At 38.7% G+C, this 19,625-nt stretch overlaps 1 protein-coding gene across 1 annotated transcript in view; it reads left to right on the top strand.

Annotated features, from left to right (window-relative positions):
* The first annotated feature begins 6,960 nt into the window (after positions 1 to 6,960).
* Positions 6,961 to 19,625, top strand: part of LOC102294723 (carbohydrate sulfotransferase 15) — a 39,642-nt gene continuing 26,977 nt past the window's right edge. Inside the window, exon 1 of the mRNA XM_005919530.3 lies at positions 6,961 to 7,219. The gene's annotated coding sequence lies outside the window, so the exon portion shown is untranslated. The remainder of the gene's footprint in view (positions 7,220 to 19,625) is intronic.

The raw sequence follows: 19,625 nt of genomic DNA, 5'->3' as shown, positions 1-19,625 counted from the left end.
TTTAGGGAGATTGCCAGGGTGTATGGTGGAGATAAAGAGACACTAAGGCCCACTGTGAGGTTAAGATTAGGAAAAGATTTCTTTAAAAAATGGAAACTATATATTTCTGACCTATTTTTAAAGATTAGCAATGTTTGGGGAATCTTTTGAGCAGTAAGGGATAGAGCTGTGGCCACAGGAAAAGTAGGGAAGGCAGAAGGTATTGGGAAAAGATTAGCAAATTGATTTCATTAATTTTATTTACATTACATCAAAAATATTTTGAAAAGATGTAAGTGGTTGAATAGTTAGGGGTGTTACATGCTTAGAACGGAAAATTACAATAAATTCAAAGAAGATAGGTGCCATCTAATTTACTTTGGCTACTGTTGCTCATCATCTGTCTTATTGTTAACAAATAATTATAAACAAACATATTCTGGGGTAATACTTTATATATATATTGGATTTTGGACATACTAGTCTAAAGTCCAATACTGATTAACCCTAATGACTGTGGGTTTTCAGCAAAATGACAAATTTTTAAAGCTGTCAGCGTTAATCTTGTTAAAATGACGTTAAGGCCATAACTGCATTAACGCGGCAAATCTCCGTTAGCGAGTTAGCGTGGATCGGCCCGTGAGTTGGGTTGCATGGCGTCAACGCGTTAGCACGGTTAGCTTGTTAACACGTTAGCGCCGTGCGGGGCACGGGGTGATCTGCGCTAACTCGCTAACCAAGATTTGCCATGTTAATGCGGTTATGGCGTTAACATAATTTTAATGAGATTAACGGTGACAGCACTACAAATTTTATTGCAGTGTATGACATATAATTCACTTTATTAGCTACACTTTGCTAGTAGCCAAATTGAACATCGTTCTGCCTTCAAAACTGCCCTCATTCTTGGTAACATAGATTCAACATTGTGCTTAAAACATACAGGCGATTTGCCTGTTCCACATCCAAAAGGTGCTTGGATAGAGGTTTGGTGACTGTGGAGGCATATTAAATACAGTGTGCTCATTTTAATGTTCAAGGAACTGTTTGAGATGACTTGCGCTTTGTGACATGGTGCGTTATTGTGCTGGAAGCAGCCAGCAGAAGATGATTCCACTGTGCTCATAAAGGGATGGACATGGACAGCAACAATACTCAGCTAGGTCGTGGTGTGTAAAATATCAACCATTCTATTACACCAGCAGCAGCAGCCTGATCCATTAATATAAGGCGGGATGGATCCATGCCTTTGTGTTGTTTACACCAAGTTTTGGCCCTACCAATTGAATGTTGCCACAGAAATGGAGACAGCTAATGTTTTTCCAGTCTTCTCCTGCACAGTTTTGGTGAGCCTAATCAAACTGTAGGTCCAGCTTCTTGTTCTCAGCTTACATCTGATGTGGTCTTCTGCTGCTGTAGCACATCTACTTCAAGGTTTGACGTGTTGTGCATTCAGAGATGCTCTGCTGCATAACTTGGCCACATTCTTCCAATCTTCTACTGTCCATTTTTGCTGAAATAATGTAAATTGTAGCTTCAGTTCAGCGTTCAGAGATGCTCTTCTGCTTCCAATCAGCTTGAAGCAGTCTGGCCTTTCCCCCCTGACATCTAGCATCAACACAACATTTTCACCCAGGAAGCTGCTGCTCACTGAATATTTTCTCTTTTTTCTTTTTCAAGTTGGTTGTGTGGGAAAATCCCAGTACAGTAGATCAACAGTTTTTGAAATACTCAGACCACCCTATCTTGCACTTAAATCACATTTCTTCTCCATTCTGATACTTGTTTGAACTTCAGCACATCATCTTGACCATGCAAGTTGCTGCCATGTGATCGGCTGATTAGATGCCTGTGTAGTAACTGAACAGGTGTACCTAACAAAGTGGCTTGTGAAGCTTTTAATAGGGAGGACCTTAATAGGTGGCCACCAAAGATTAGGGTAATGAGAAATTTGCTGAAGATTCAGTGTGTGTCAGTGTGAGGTTGAGGTTTGACCTTTTATCATTCTAGCTATGAGGCATTTGTATGAAACATTTTTAAAACGAATTCCCGAGTTAGACCTTTTACCAAATCAAACTCTAATCAGTTCATCCTTGAGTCCAAATGAATGTTTGTGTTGAATAAAGAAATACTGCCTTTTTGTGAATGGGACTACCAACTCAAAAACATAATGCCTGAGGGCACGACTGTCACCGAGAAATAATAAAATCATTATTCAATCTTTGAAATTGCATCCCAGGGTCTTTGTTTAGTCCTCATATTAGTGCTGAACAGCGCACACATATCGCCAGGGTCAGGCTGTAATCACTGCTCAGCCTTCACTCACACAACGTGAAATGAAAGAGATGAGTAATGCGCAGGCTGGAAAGAACGGCATGGCAGAAGTTGCCTGACCCCATTGGAGTTTAAACCAGACTTAGCAACAAACACATCTTCACAGAGCACGAAATAAACACAGTTTACCCCCCCTTTCATGACCAATACTGGAAACAGACTGTATTCAATGGAAACCCAATCATTTATGCATGAGCTCAGCATTTATCCTTCAATTATCATGACTCATGATTTTATCAGACATCATTTCCACCCCCTCTCACCAACAGGCTTGCGCAAAAGCCTCTGCTTCAAATCTCATCTGACTGTCCTGCTGAGTTCTTTGCAACAAATTAAACCCTTCCTATTATGCAGAATACAAAAGAGACCATGTTAAGATTTGGTAGTGCTGCGGGTCATAGAATGACTCAACGGTAGATATTTAACAGACAAACCATGAAGCGTCTCGCTCTGTTCAGAGACTCTTTGTTGAATTTAGTTAAATTGGGATAGAAGAAATGTTCTCATCTCAATCCAAGTGTGACAGCTACTGAACTACTGCACACCTGAAGCAGAAAGTGCAACAAAGTTATATTTGACTAAACTGCAAAAAAGAAGCTTTTCAATTTGATCTACCTTGGCTCCAATTTTGAAAATATGTGAAGAGAACTTGAATTCATGGAATATTTTGTAGTCCTTTGATCAAATTTGAAGGTTTAAAGATACTGCTTTCCACTGCCCCACTGTTAATTGAATATTGCAGTGACATGTTAATGCTTATAAAGGAGCTAGTCATTTCTAGCAACGCTGCCAAAAATTAGAACTTTGATCTTTGGCAAAGCAATATTTTAAAAAAGCAATCCTAGGATGTGTGTGATGAAATAATAAATCGAATACCACTGACAAACTGAATTACATCAGGTTGTGGTACGAATACCTTGCCATTCAGTACTTGAACTAGCTCAAAGAAAAAGCTGCTTGCAAATGAACGCACATATTTTGCCCTGTCCTCAGAGTTACATGTGACCTAATACACAAAATAAAAAAAACAACACAGAAAGATAAAACAAACAAAAACCAGCTGGTTTTTTTTTGTTTGTTTTGCATCTGTTTCCTTTTTTCTCTGATTTCGACCAGGCATAAACAAAGTGGATTGCATTAATATTATCCATGAGCGAAATGCAGCCAGCAGTCAGGAAAAATTCATATTGCGAGAAGATGAAATTCTTGAAAATCTATAACACCTATTGGGTATCTTGTCTATTAGCAGTAATGGACGTTGGAAGCTTATGAAACCAGCATGTGGAAGACAGCGTCTGAAGGCTTAATGGTATCCAGTGCAATGATTGCGATGATGATGTGATTGCTGACTCAGTGACAGCAGTTACAGAATTACGGCAGCATCAGTGAAACACGATATGAGACAACACATTTTCCAGCTGAGAGCTCTCTTAACTGGACCCCCACCACCACCACCCAGCTGCTTGCAGATAGAAGTGTGTCCATGTGCTGTACGGTCACCACAGTCAAGCTATTACCCGTTTAGCTTTAAATCCTCCAGATGCGTCACGATGAATCATCTCCCACATCTCTGGCTGAGATTGCATCTCCCTGTTGGTCTTCATCATATAAGAATGCACGCTTGTTCTTGAAACACCAAGATTAAAAATAACTAAATAAATAAGCCCAAGAACATGAATGTGTCACTTGTGGTCTTTGTGTCTTTTTCTTTTTTTAAGTAAGTGTATCATGCTATATTCATTTTTCTTTGGGGCAAACAGAATGCTGTTGTTTAAAGGCATCCCATTTTACACACGGTCACTCCCGTCTCTGAAGAAAAAAGCCTCACAGCAGTCCAGTGATGAATTGAACAGTAGCAGGTTTATGATGCTTTATAACACATTATTTTCACTACTATGATTACTATTCCACTTCTATGTTATTTACTACAATAATATGTCATAAAAATCTCATCAAAAGATCAAAACATTTTTGCACAATCAGTTTCTCGCTGCTTTTTGTCCCTGTTGGTCTATGCCAATGCAATATTTAAACATGTTAAAAAATATGTGCTTTCACATTTTCTTAAAACCCGTTTTTATTTCTTAGGTTATAGGAAAATAAATGGGAAAAACCCATCAGAACAAGCCTGAAATTTTTCATCAGTGCAATGTCTAAACCTCCAAGTAATTCCATGTACTTCCATTGTGTTTTATAGACTCAGAAATATGGAAAACATAAACTTTTTGCCCTTTTCTTAAGATGCAGAGCTGGCACGAGTAACCTACATAACCTAGAATTGGTTATTTCACATGTTCCCATTACATACACTCCAAAATTGCTCCACCTATTCTGATTTGGTTTACATATCGAAAAGGAGTAGGAAGAAGTGCACTGCACACATATTTAACCCCATAAATCATCAGGTAATATTTATCCAGCTTCCTTATTCATATAAATTAATGAATAAGGAAGCTGGATAAGACAAATTTGGGCCTTTTTTTTCATGAGACGCTGTGGGGACAGATTTGCTTTTGTGATCTTGCCTCAAGTGGACATTTCAGCAACTGCATTTCTTAATTATTTTTTTGGTTCATTTATACAGTCTTTATTATTCAGCAGCAATAGCAAAATGGTTTTCCGTGTAAATCTGCTTTATAACACTTCATAGCAAATCCACTTTTTAAAAAACAAAACAAAACAGAACTATCATGATACTGAAAAAAACCCTTTCAATGTACACTCTGCTCTATGTGACTATAGAATTTATGGCGACCACATCTTGTTGTAGTTTTTAATCTTTTGGCATTTGCTGACTATGTAAACACATTTACCAGGATAAATAGTTATTTTACGTTTTATAGTGTTTATTCTAGCCAATAATTAGGACGGACAAACTTTAAACTACAGCTATCAATAGCAGAACCTTGACCTAGGGGCAGTCATGGCTCATGCAATCGATTATCTAACAATCGGAAGGTGGATGGGTCGATCCCGACCTCCTCCAGTCCTCGGGCACGATACTAAACCCTGAGTTGTCCCTGATGCATTTGTTATCATGTTAGTTAGCATCATGTCAGATAAATGAATGAGTGTGGTTGGGTGAATGAAAGATGCTTTATAAGTACCAGACAATTTACCTCCCATCTGACTCCAATAACTGCTTTGAGGTGGTTTATATTGCAAGGTAGAAAAAACCCTACATAATTCAAAAGAACCATCCACAATCACATGATCCCCTATAAGCAAACACTTGGCAACAGTGGGAAGGAAAAACTCTCTTTTAACAGGCAGAACCAGGCTCGGGGAGGGGTGGCCATCTGTTGTGACGGTTTGGGGGATGAAGGGAAAGAGAAGAGAGCAGAGAGAAACAGGACAAAAGGGAAACTGTAGGACAGAGTTTGCTTTATTTAATCATTAGAAATAATTAGTGGTGTATAAACAGACAGAGTTTGAAAACAGATAAATGAAGGAGAAACGCTCAGTGCATCATGGAAAGCTTAGCTAGTTAAATTAGCTGGATGAGCAGCCTAGTACGATCAGACAATTTTTACAGTATTATCACTTCATAAACAGTGAGCGTGGTCTTAGTGTTGGTGTTGGCTGTTTCTAGTGAAGAAGGCAATTTCAGATTCTGGGTTATTTCCCAAGGGTCACCACAGATTGATCCACCTGTCACATATTTTACACTGGATGCTTGTGTCTCCTCCCAGAATCAAACCAGGGATTTAGGTCTAAAAGGGAAATGCCACTCTTGCCATTTCTAGAGTAAGCCATTTAATTATTTTTCTTTTTATTCTTAGGATATATTTTATTTATACATATTTATATATTTCAGTTGGATTAAAAAACACTGATTATTTTTTTAAATTCATAGTAATCTAAACATGCTTACACTTGCTGATGTAAATCACTCATAATGAACCTAGTTAGAGAACCCGCCTTGGGGAAGAGGCACTTGAATAGGATAACTTTGTCTAGCATTGCATCGTTTCCTTTGTTTACTTTGATGTCTGACATTTGTTAACTTAGTTCGTTGGATTTAGGACACGAGCAGCAGAGCTGAAAAGCTACTATTTATGTCAATACTTTATAACCAGTCTGCGTGGTGTAGGGCATTGTTTTGGAAATAAACATGTCCTCTCCAGTCTAGAAGGTCATTTCAAATGCGCTCTTATTTCCCAAGTGTCACCACAGCAAATGCATCACGGATTTTTGGCATGTAAAGACAAAGAAGATCCCGGCAGAACCACCTCTGCCATTTCTAGAGTTAAGTTATTTAAATAATTGTGTTTTGAATTCTTCTTTAAATCGTCTTTTATGTTATTATTTGTACATTTCATGTTACATTGAAAATTATAGTAAGTAACTTTGGAAATCTAAACAGTTTCTATTTCAAATTTATTTTGTTGGTGTCAGCTTATTTATAACACAATAGTGATGACTCTTTGCAGGGTCATCGCTCCTTTTCTGTGAATTTTTGCTTAAGGTCCCAGACTCTACAGTTAGAACTGATTTCTACATTTCTTCTTAGGAAACCCGCGTGTCATCCGTTTGACCTCTCACCCAAGCATCACACAACACCAGAGAGAGACTGAGGGAGAGAGAGAGAGAGAGAGAGAGAGAGAGAGAGAGAGAGAGAGAGAGAGAGAGAGAGAGACTGACTCCCACTGTTCGCGTCGGGAGCCTGAGCGAGAGGCAGAAGCGAAAGAAAGACTGTCACACAGCCTGGCTCGCATGCTTTAACTTGTTCTCATGTAACCGCACGTGAAGGAAAGAAGCAGAAGAAGAAAACAGAACAATTGTATGGATTTACAAATGCCTTTAAATCTCGTGACCACTGACCAGGGAATATGAGCCGGCTATGAGAAGTTGTTTGATCCGACCGGACGTGCGAGCGCTGCCGGCACAAATAAAGAAACTCATGGTAGGTTTTATTTCACACAGCAGCCTGCTGTATTTTCACGGCTGTTTAACCTTTTTAACATCAGTTTTCTGCTGTGAAACCTGTTGTCTGCGCCAGTTCAAAATAGTTTATGCACTCGCTTCTCTGGCTGTGTGTCTGAAGGGAGCGGGTGCAGAAATGGAAAAGTTTATGGCTGATTTGACTGTGCGCGCACAGTGTATAGCTACGGAGACATCATAAGTATAACGGACTCCTTTCAGCGCAGAGGCGCCCGCTCTCCCTAAAGGGAATGAATAGGTCACTATGTATTCTAATCAAACCCCAGATTTGACTCATTTTAAAGCGGCGGAGTGAGCCGCCGCTCCTGAGAGTTACCGACAAGAGCGCCAATCGTGGGCGAACATCGTGGAGATCATTCGCAAAACTATCGAGGAAATCTTATTCGAGTCGCAATCATTGAAGCGGTCGCTTTTATTCTAAAGTAACCACAGCGAGGTCTTTGGTTACATTTCCTGCGAGAAAATGTGGCTTCCATTCATGAGATGCAGGATTTTCAACCGTGAGAGACCAAACAAAAGGTTTCCTGCTGACCAATGAGAGCAGGGGAAGCCTCTGGAGGGACGGAGCGGTCCTCTCTTTGTCCAACAACACCAGACCGACCACTGATGCCTGCCGCGAAGCCAGCCTGACCGGGGGGTGTTTGGGAGTGAGACGGCATCTTTTTGCGATTGCGCGTAAAGGCGCACCTCACAGTCAAGCAGGATCTGAAAACACCTGCACATTTATTTTTAACTGCCTGAAAGAATTTGCAGGAGGTAGACATTTAAATTAGAATATGCTGGTGCTTTATGGAGTCATGTGATGTGCTTGGTTAGTGGCTGACACATGGCCCTCGGTGTGAATCACCTCACTTTAACCTCCTTCCCCCTTAACTTTCGGCTTGGTTAAGTTAATGTGCACAGTAGCTACTACAAGGGATTTTAATTACTGTAATTGAGCTTTTAATTGAGCACAGGTAGCAAAGTGGCTGCAGTGGTCTCAAACGCTGAGAGAACTTAATCGGCGAAAGAGCACTTAAGTAGCAGGACAATGCAGAGGTGATGGGAAATCTGTCAAGAGCACTAGTGCTGGCTGGAGCAGTTCATTGATTAGATGAATGCCAGGGAATTAATGAAGTGTTTAAAGAGCTGAGACATTTATCAAGCAGAAATGCCACGCATCCTATAGCGACCATCAACTTAAATGATTTGTGTCACCATACATCTCATATTTGTGGGATTTAAGGGCAGTTAACTGTGCAAGCAATGAGAAGACGTCATCTTTTTTTAAAATACATATCATGAACTACTAAGCACTCATTCAAAAAATAAATTAAAGAACAACCAGTGATGAAATTAATAATTGCTATCATCCATAAAGAACACTTATTTTTAAAGCTTATATATCATGTCATGTTGTTTACATTGGCGCGGCAGGATATATACAGTGTGTGTGTGTGTCTGTGACAATGTGTAGCTGTTTGTAAGTTGACACAGTCTATGTGGGAAGCCGAGTCGTAGGCGTAAGTGTGGTGGGGATTCTCTTTCTCACTGCAGTATATTATTATACAGTGAGTGGGATGGATGATTAAAATGATTTAAATGCCTCGACTGAGGGTAGCGTGCGTGGCCTCTAGCAGCCTCACTGTTTTTGTTTGAGCTCTTTTTTAAAGATTTCTACCCACAACAGATTTCTGGAGTGACTGAAGCACTTTGATGAATTACTCTGGCCAGCCCAAGTTGATCTATCATATTAAACTTCTGACTGGTGTAGCGTCAACGTCTCTCTTCATACTGGGCTGATGAGGCATTCATTTCGCATCTTGAAGAAGCAGAGCTATGAATGAATAATATTTCTGTCAAGTGTGAGGAGAAAGATTTTTTTCAATGAGGCTTTGATTACGTGTAAATGTGAGCACAGCGGGATTAACAGCTTCAAACACTGGTTTTTCTCCGGTCCTGAAGATGATCACGCTTCTTTCACAGAAAGGATAAGATCAGTTTTGATGTGAAACATCACGTCGGCAGAAAAATGCATATAAATATGACGTGGCGATCATCTTATTGCTAAGCAGATCACAGTCTGTATGTAAAAGATTCCTCGGTTTCTGAAAAACGATGGGGAATGCATGAGCAGATCAGCAGAAGCCAGGAAGAGAGAACTTCAAGAGAAAATAACCCTACTTCTCTCCCGATTTATGACCTCAGTATACTTTTCTTTTGTATACATTTCTTTATTTTTGGCCTTATTTACAAGTTTCAAGCCATATTTATTGCCAACACGTTCTCACTCCCTAAGGGTTATTGCCGCACTATAATTATTTTCCAAGAAAAGGTTTAAATTGACGTAAAACACATGATAAGCAGAAAATGACTATGACAAGTTGTTACCCAATAAATGACTGACAAGTGACTCCTCGTAATGGGTAAAGATTCACTTCCACTTCCCGCCCATGACATCTGAGCAAGGAGTGGAAGCGATGTCAATGGCCAAAATGCAGAACTTATGATAAAAAAAAACAAACTTAAGGCTTAAAATTTGTCATCTCCAAACCGTTACGTGTCTATATCTCATTTACAAAATCGATGGCTCAGACTTGATGTAAATGATTTTTCTGCTGGTTATGAAGTGGAAGCTGCTTGTACTGAACTTTGCAGCTCTCTTTTTTAGACCTATCTTTGTTCATTGCAGTGGTGAGTTGTGCGTTTTCCTTTGTTTTTCAACCCACCGTTTAGTCCATGAATAATTGCCTGGCTCCAAGTGCCTCTACTTTCACCAAGAATCTTTCAAAAGGGCCCGAGTTCATTTAAGTTGATATGAGATTTGTATAGATCACAGGAATGTAAATAACAAGCTAAAGCTGTTTAAGCAGGGTTTGTTTTTCCTAATGCATTTTCTTATGTATTCAAAATCAAGCATTCTGTTGAGCAAATGACAAATGCTAACTTTAAGTATATTTCCAAGGATGTAGTTTTATAAACTACACCCAAGCTATAGGCTGTTATATATTGTGAGTTTGATAAAGAAGAAATGCTAACCTATCTTTGTTGGAATTTTCTCAGGAGAAGGGGATGCAATAGACACAGCAACAGCAGATGCATTCTATAGGAATTCAATTTAAGTGACCTTTACCATTACAATTACCATAGAGAATTTAAAAGAAAATATGCAAAGGGCTGTGGTCTTTTCAGAGTCATGGATTTAAAGTCATTAGACACTGACAGTGATGAAACGTATCCCAATGTTTGGACGAAGGATGAATTACACACCGGATTAGTGCAAGTGCACAAGATGAACCCAAGTGTTTTGTGCAGTGGGGCAGCTTTTATTAGCAGAGAAAAGTGAAGACTTTCATGTGAATCGTGCCATTGTGCATTTAGTGTCACATGCATTTGCCACGCCGGTGCGTTTGTTTATTCATGCAGTTTTAATTTAGGTGTAATTTTCACCGGGATAATCCAGCCCATAAATCTCGAAACGTTTTCATATTCTGCTGAGGCCCCGGCGGTGTCATGATTTATCAAAATGAACTAAAAAGCGGAAGTATTAATGAACACTGGTGCATGGTCTGTCTTCCTGCCAGCTTCCTTTTGCCCCACATTTCTTTGTTTTCAGTGAGAACTCGTTTGGGACATTTTGCACCAGATGGGGCAACAGTGTGTCCCAGAGCAGCTCTGTCTCATCCCAAAAGCCTCTGATCAGACCCTGTAGCATTTTTTCCCTGGTGGTCAAGGAAAGCCAACTACCCCCCCTTCTGTTCAGATTTTAGTAGTTATTTAAAGAAAAAAACAATCTGTCCAACAGTTTCAGTAATTCTTCTCCCCTCCTGTTATCTTTCTCACTCATCACTGAGGACTCGTCTGTAAAATGCACTGAAGCACTATACTTCTGAATGCTGGAGAGATTGTGGCTGTTTACAGCTTGTGCAGGCTTGTTTGTGTTCTCAGTCTGTTATGCTGGGCCCTGAACATTTGATCTAGCTTTAAATGATAAGGAAGCATGGACAGTATCATTGTACATCAGGCAAGTAAAACAGGGTTTGTAAGCAAAGGTGCCCTGATTGCACTGGGAAAGAGAGCACACTGCATGTCGGTAAACGTCAGCATCGGGTATGTTGCATACTCTCTGCACATCCTGTATCTGCATGTTTTGTGTAAAATGCAATCGTGTGGTTTAGGGTTACTGTCTCACTTGGCTTCCTCAAAATTGTACCTCACACCACACCACAGATCAGTGCTTTTGATATAGCTTTCTTTTTCTCAGTGACTCATGCATTCCAGCCCTGCTCTGATAACAGGCACCCATTTTGTTCTCATACATGGCCTTTTTCCATCCTGTAGCACAACTGTGTTTCACAAGTGAAGCATCTGACCTGTGTCTTGTTTCGTTTAAATAAAAATTCAACCACTGCTGCAGGATGCTTTATATCAAGTTTTCACTGGTGCACCGATCATTAGACATATTGAAATATGAAAAAAAAATCTGTCAAGTTTTCACCTTCCTTTCAGGCTTTTTACGAAACCTTTGTTTTCTTCAGCACTGGCTGCATGTTGCATGCTGTAGAATCAGTATGTAATCAACCCTCAGCAATACAAACCCCTCCCACTCCCACAACATGACGTCTTTTCAGTTAAGCTGTGTCCTCAGGGTCTATGAGTCTGCTCTGAGGATTAGAGAGAAACTTACATTTTTGAAAATGTCCATATTTAGTATTCACCTCTTGCTTAAATAGTTTCAGTTCTGCTTTTTCAATTTTAGATATCTGTGTCATTTTTCCTATTAGAGATTTTCAGTGTCATTGGAGCCCCGTTGTGCTACTGTTGACGCATACTGACACATCCATGTTTTCCTTTAAAAGGTTGCTGTGAAGGCATTATTAGAAATGCAGCGTTGTACAGATTCTGTACTGTTTGGCCAGTTACGGAGTTTTGCATGGGAGAATCGTATGAAAAGAAGCAGCCATAGCGAGATGAAAAGGTCGGCACGTGTCTTGGTCCTCGCTGTTGTTTTCCACTGTCACACCACAACACATCAAGGTGAAAAGTTGCACAGAGCCAGGGCGACTCAGTTGCTCGCAGTCGCTCATGGCATATTTTGGTGTGACTAAATCCACCACAGTGGAAAAACCCTATAATACCTGTCTTCCTGCAATGTGCATTCATAAACTGTGCCCACGGCCGCAGAGCAGTTTTGTTTTGAAAACTAATCTTTGTGGGTTAGACACCCACTTGGCTAAGAGATTTCTGGTCAGTGTTGAAACTAGAGATGGCACAATACCACTTTCTCATGTCCGATACCGATATCATAAATTTGGATATCTGCCGATACCGATATGAATCCGATATAGTGTGTTTTTTAATCAATAAAACAGTTTTTTTAAATATCTTGCTCCTTTTTGTATAAGTTCATACTCAAGTTTAAAAAAAAACACTAAAGCTATTCTGTTATACCTGTATGCAAAAAATACACTGCACCCAAAATATTTCATAGTTCAGCAATACTGATCAATCTAATAAACTTAAACCTACTCCATCCTTCCTATTCTGGTATTTTAAAGAGTAAGCAACCTAACTAATAGGGCTCTAAAACTCCCAGCAAAAAAAAAAAAGGGAACACCCCACCCTCCACCTCATGATGCTTAATTGACGTAATCAACTTTAATTTGATGCAGTGTGAAAGAAAATGCACAGAAATCAATTATTTTTCAAGAATAATTAAATAGAATCAACATCTTTCTTCAACAGAATTGCAGACTGCACAGATCGTGCCTTCCCAAAGAAAAAGTACTATAGCTTACTAGGGTATATTAGACTTAATAGTTACTATATACAGTAATGGACGTCTATACATTTTACATCAGATTAAAACTTTGGGTGTAAGATTTGGATAATTATTTATTAAAAGCTAGACATTTTAAATGAGAATAAGAAAGAAAAGTATGTCTTTGTGCCCCCTTTTCCCTGTTCATGCCCTATCGGCCCCCCTGGCTAAACTTTGCTAGATCCGCCCCTGCACAGTTACCAGCCGTCAGCTACGTAGAAAAGGATCCTGGTGTAGAAAGTAAATAAATTCTAACAGCTTATCAAGCTTAAACGTGCTGCTGTTGTTCAGCCGCTGCTTTCCTCTTTCTGGTGTGAAGTGGGCGATAGACAAGCAAGAGAGACGGACTCTTGACAGAAAAGCCAATCAGCTGATCATTGATCAGTTTCATGATTGAAGTAGCAGCAGGAGAGGGAGGGAGAGAGAATGAGAGGCAGTCGCTCCATATATCAGTTGTAAAGCTTACAGGAATGCTTTACAAACATTAAGAGATGAACTTACACACTTGCTTTACTTCTCTCTGGGATAACTTCCTCGGAGATGAAATGCCAGATTGGTAGCAAGGCTACAAATACACACAGCCACTCTATCACATGACGCGTTCTGTGAGGTGCTTTTTTGATATTTAATGGATCAGATTACATTTTTTATTTCTCTCCGATATCCGTAATTTACATCAGTATCGGACCAATACCGATACATAATATCGGATCGGTCCATCTCTAGTTGAAACCCTCAAAATCTGTAAAGTGTTTACCCTCCCTATATGTCAACAGAATATTGTCAACAAAACAAAAAACGTCCACCTTCTTTTTATTTTCTGTATTCAAAGATTTTCTCTAATTTAAAACTGAATATTTTTTTGTGTTTTCAATGTTTGAGCAAAACAAGTAATTTGAAGACTTTATTTATTTGTCAGAGGTTTATTATTCAACTAATTCTATGTCCTGTGAAGACTGCACATCTTGCAGACTTTAGTGGAAACATACATGTATCTCATTAGTATGCAAAAGAGCTCTTTGCGTCACCGTAAACAAACCGGCTGTCAGAAGCTGTGTTGTTCTCTATGTCTATTTAAAAGTCTTAGGCCATTCAAGCAGTCTATCAAAAGAGACGTCAGCTCTTAAAGATGTCGTCTTCAGCTTCTCGCCTGTCACAGGAAATCCTTTGTTGCCTTTGTAAATTTTCATAAACAGACTGGCGGGTTTGTAAGCTTGCGTCTAAGTGACAGCGGGCTTCGGTGTATGACTGAATGATCTGTACTAGAAACAGTATCCGGCTACATTCTGGCTGTGTTTTAGTGTGGGAGTTGGACTTTGAAACTAACGGTGCATGCAGGGTGCCCGGTGATAGATGGATCCTCCAATGAAGTCATGTTATGTATTCCTGATGAGAGTAGTGAATCAGAGGAGAGGATTTATGTGGCGGTGGAGGAGCAACCACTCCAGAAGATGTTGTCTGTGTGAAGTGGTGGACTGAGGCTGTTTGTCATTGTGCTGAGCATCCAGTGATTAAGCTACCATGCTGACAGACATTCATCTGCTTTATCAAGTGAATGACTTGCATGCAAAATTCATTTGGCTCCAGTAAACAATGGGAAGTTTAATGGCAAGTCACATGCTTCATCTTCTTTTTGGTGTAATCCCATAAGTCACAAAGGTTTGCTAGTCAAACAGTGGTTTGTCTCTGGTTCCTTGCAAATTTAAAGCAATGAATAAAAAAAAATTATAAGCTACTACATGTACTGATAAGTGGGAAAAATTAAAGGTAAGGAAAAAAAATCACATGAAAAACAACCTGTTTTCAAGCAGCATGCGAGTTTTAATGTGCAGAAATGACTGTTGTGAGAAACAATTTCAAATTTCTTCAATAACGCAACAAACCTTGTGCTACTGAGACATCTCACTGGGACTTTGAGGTGCTGAGTATGTCTGGCAACTCACGGTTGCGTGACACTGCCAAGCTGGGGGTCATTGCTTGTATTAATGATGCATGGGGAGCTGAACTGGCTTTTATTTCCCACACCATCTGTATCCAGTTGTGCCATGTAGATGGATTTTGGCGAGCTGAACAACCCCCCTTAGCAGCCAGTGGTATGATTTATGGGACTGTGGCACAAAGGGATAATGTGTGCAGAGAAAACTATTTGCAATTATGCAAATATCCACATTCACGATATACATCTTATTTATTTAATGCAAGGTTTAATATTGTGTTTTCCACTAAATATTCAAAAAGAAGTTCAGTGATTTCAACTGTTTTTGTTTAGTAAAAGCAGAGACATTTATATCTCTCAGGAGAACATAAAAACTGAAAAGGGTTGGAAAAGGAAGAAAATTTAATTTAGATAATTGAGAAATAATTGAACAACATAGGTTTGTGAAACCACTAGGTCTAGATGTGTAGTATGATATTAAAATAAGTAGTGATAAAGAATCTTAGTAAAGCAGAGAGAAAAAATGGCTGATATCAAGAAATCCTACCAGTGGCTGGGCAAAGCAGGATTGAAGCACAAGAATCATGTGTATATGAAATATTTTAAACTATTTATATTCACAATATTATTGGATGACCACCTTTATTCCTAAAAGCAACTCTTTTTTGGCAAGTTTTCTTTCAACAGTCTTCAGGAAGCTCTCAGGAAGATCATGAAGCCTGGTTCTCCGGGCTTCATGATCAATCATTTCTGCTGAGGCTTTAGCCAAAAGTAAAGCGGATCAGCTGAAAGGTGAGATTTATCTCTCAGATACTGTGTCTGATCTTTTTTCCTATTTCTTAAGGACATGACTTATACGTTCATCTGCTGTAAAAAGAATAGTTTTTGTAATTTTTTTGTTCTCCACTTGGCAAATTTACAAATTTTCTTAAGGATTGGCTGCACACCAAAGATAATTCACGATTTCCTGTAATAGCTGTTTGGAATCATCTTCCTTTTTTCAAAAATACAATTTGAGGCCTGTCAAACTGTTATCTTCAACATTTGTCATTCTATTATTTAGTGCTGAAAAACTTGTCCAGTGTGACCTTTCATTTTGTGACAAGCAATCCAAACATTTCATGAAAAAAATGAGAACTACTGTGAAACCTACTACTTCTCATCAATTATTCATTTTTTCATATTTGTGAAATTTTTCATGTTTGTGAAATATTTAATTAATATAAATTTAAAGAACAGACGAATATATACCACAATTTCTATTAAGACTAATGTGACTTAACATATTAGATCATATCTTACTTTCTTAACTATTCAGTACGCAATTACTTGAGTTTGGATGAGTCCAGCATACCATCACACTATCTCTCTATATATCTATCTCTATCTCTATTTATAGATATAGCTATATATCTATATATAGATAGATGTGTGTGTGTATGTTGCCATGGAATTTCTTGGGGTTGCAGGGCAGTAGAAAGACAGAATTAGTGGTTCTCTGTGTGTGACTCCAGTATCTTTCTTCCAGATGTCACTCTAATGGGCCTCAGCACAGACCTGTGGGCACCTCAACAAAATAGAGCACCACAGATAGATGTGTTGATTTCCCAATTACCCCTGGCTACTCTTTTTTTTGATGAGCAACTGGGAAACCTTTCAGTGTCCCAGTCATTTCTCACCTGTGAGATGAGATTTTTTTTAAATAACCGCACTATGCTGAAAGCTTTTGCTTTTGGTTGTGTGTTACTCTGTGTTACTTGCAATGTACCTTAACACAAGGTTAAAGCTGCAATTAGAAGTACCAACAGCAACAGCTCGGGGGCTTATTTAACCCAAAGAAGAGGATGCATCTTAGCATGCACATGCAACTTGGCAGCACGTCTGGTTTAGCTGAAAGGCCAACACCGAGTTCCGTTTACCAGACAGGTCCGAAATGTTCAGCTAAAGTGTTAGACATACCTGTAAGGCTGTTTACTTTTTTGTGAATTTTTGGCAGTGAGGACACAGATGTGGCTTGGGTCACAAGGAATTTGTACAAATGTTATTTCCATCGCTTTAGCTATCATTTCGTGGGATTATCCCTGCCAAGTTAATTTGGAGCTGGAGTTTTATATCTGTGCCGGCAGCTGCTGCCAATATGAACCTTTGGTGTAGCAGAGAAATTGTTACACTTTGCAAGACGGATGTGCTGTTGTAGTTAGAGCATCCCTCAGCCTGCTGCAATTCATCAGGATATGGCCAAGCAGGTAGAATTGTGTATATATAATCTACTTCTAGGAGGAACAGGACAGATGTATTACCGTGATTTACCTGACACTCAAATTACAGTGTAAGTAATCCTTCTGCTAGAGGTGAAACATAGTGACAGCCTTATAAATTAAAATATACCATGGAATTAATCCTAGCTATTAAAAAGGAGACCTCTTAATGCTCACCTTTAATTTGGAAAATTAACCTGCCTGGCTGTCTGTTAAGCCTGTCCAAGCCTTCGTTACTGTTGAGTCATTTGTATAATGTAGCAGGGAGAAAATAAACCACAGCACCTTATAAGCTGAAAACCTACAGGCCAATTTATTATTATAGATCCGGTGGGATGCCCTTGAGTAGCCTTCTTAAAACTGTTTACATCAGACCTGCTCCCTAGTGAGGGAGCCAACTGACTTAGTAATAGCTTACATTTTGTTAATTCACACGTTTACTTGGCAGTCATAGGCTAAGACTCAAACCATGCTCATAGCTGGCAAGACAAGCTCTGACTGCTAACTAGGTGTGAAACACTATTGCATAGGCTTACCATATATGTCTACTAGAGATTCTGCTCAGAAATCAGTGAATTACAGATAAAACAGGAAGCTGCTCTAAACACGTCATGGCCTTTGGTGCTTCTCCTCATCATAAGATAGTAGCAGATGAAAACTTGTCTGACTCCAGTTTACTAAGTGGAGATGGCGCCTTGCTGGGTATCAAGAGCGTCCAAGTTGTATTTGCAGAGAGAGGCTGCATTTCTCTGATTATGTCAAGTTGCTTCTGGAATCCTCAAAACAGCAGGATTTTATTTTATTTCCTCCAGCTTTAGTCAGAGTCTCACAAGTAAACAAGTTTATTTGCAGGAAACTGGAGTGGAGTGGAGAATGAGCTCAGCTGGATGTAAAATTTCTATTAAGACTAATTTGACTTAACATATCAGTTTCAGTTTTATTTAGATTATATCTTAATTTCTTAACTATTCAGTACGTAGTTACTTGAGTTTGAATGAGTTCAGCATATCATCACTATACTTATATATATCCTTTAGGCAAATACAAGTTTTCTTTTATTCAGCAGTTACAAATTAAGACAAATACCATCATACATATTACAAAAGAGTCATCGAACATTACATTAGAATTAAGATAATTGAATTGAACCGGGAGCTGCAATTTTAAGCAAAAAATAAGTTAACAGTTTGTACAGCATGTTTGATAGTTTTAATTTCATCATGTGCTCAAATACATTAAGAAAAACAATTAGATAAACTCATAAATCTGTTAACTACCAAAACATTTTTTTCTGATCACCAAATAAGTATTTTCTTATCAAAAGATCTGCAAAAAAGGGCTGATTCAATGAATAGGAACGGTAAGAATACTTAATTCATAGGTATATTTTTTCCTTCCCTGGGATGTTAAAGTTGTTTTTAGTACATAATGCTAGAAATGGTGGGTAATTTCTAAATGTCACTGAATATCTTGTTCAGCAAAGCAGCTCAGATAATAGTGATAGCAATGAAGAGTTAAATGTTTTCACTTAAGGTGGTAAGATGGAAAATTATGTCCCTGAAAGCTGAATAAGCAATGACTTTATCATTTTTCATTCTCAAAATACACAGTGTATATAAAATAACTCTGTATATACTATATCTGTTCATGTCAGTTGATATATTGATTGATAGTCCAGTCTCAGATGTGCATGGTGAGATGAAAACACATTGATTCACTCTAAGGAGTCTGGGCAAGGCTGCACTCATATGCTTAAAAGCTTAGGTTAAGCAGATACAATATTTATGTTATGTAAAACTGATGCAAATATATAACAATGCATTTATATATAATAAAGAATATTTCAGGTATATTTCCCATTCATGTGGCAGTCATGCAAACCTCTTTGCTTAATCGAGCTGGGGAAAAAGGGGAACTCATTGAACTCATGCTATTATTTAATCTTTTGCTAGTTAAATATATTTATATTGGGGTGGCTGTGGCTCAGGAGGTTCAGCACAGCAGGTCATCTATTAATGGTTTGACCTCGGCATGTCAAGTATCCTTGACCAAGATACTGAATGCCAAGTTGCTCCCAATGCTTTCATCAGAGTGTTAGGAAACATTTTCTGATCCTTAAACTTGGGTTACCATAAATATTTGTATTGGTTTCCATGTCATTGTATATGTAGTGATGATCCAAGCACCAAAAGGCCACTTGACTCAATTTGAAGTAATTTCCAAGCTGCTGTGGTGAAAAAAACTAACGTCCACCATGGCCAATACCTTTAACACTTTATCATCTAATTCTTAAAAAACAAACAAACATAAAAACAGACAAATCTGAGAGAATGACTGAAAGTCAAATTCACAGTGCAAAAACAAATAAAAACAC

This window comes from Haplochromis burtoni, unplaced genomic scaffold, assembly GCF_018398535.1.
Source record: "Haplochromis burtoni strain Fernald_Lab_line unplaced genomic scaffold, NCSU_Asbu1 Contig_37, whole genome shotgun sequence".
Lineage (NCBI taxonomy): Eukaryota > Metazoa > Chordata > Actinopteri > Cichliformes > Cichlidae > Haplochromis > Haplochromis burtoni.
Note: the sequence above shows the minus strand (reverse complement) of the source record. Positions and strands in the feature narration are given on the sequence as shown.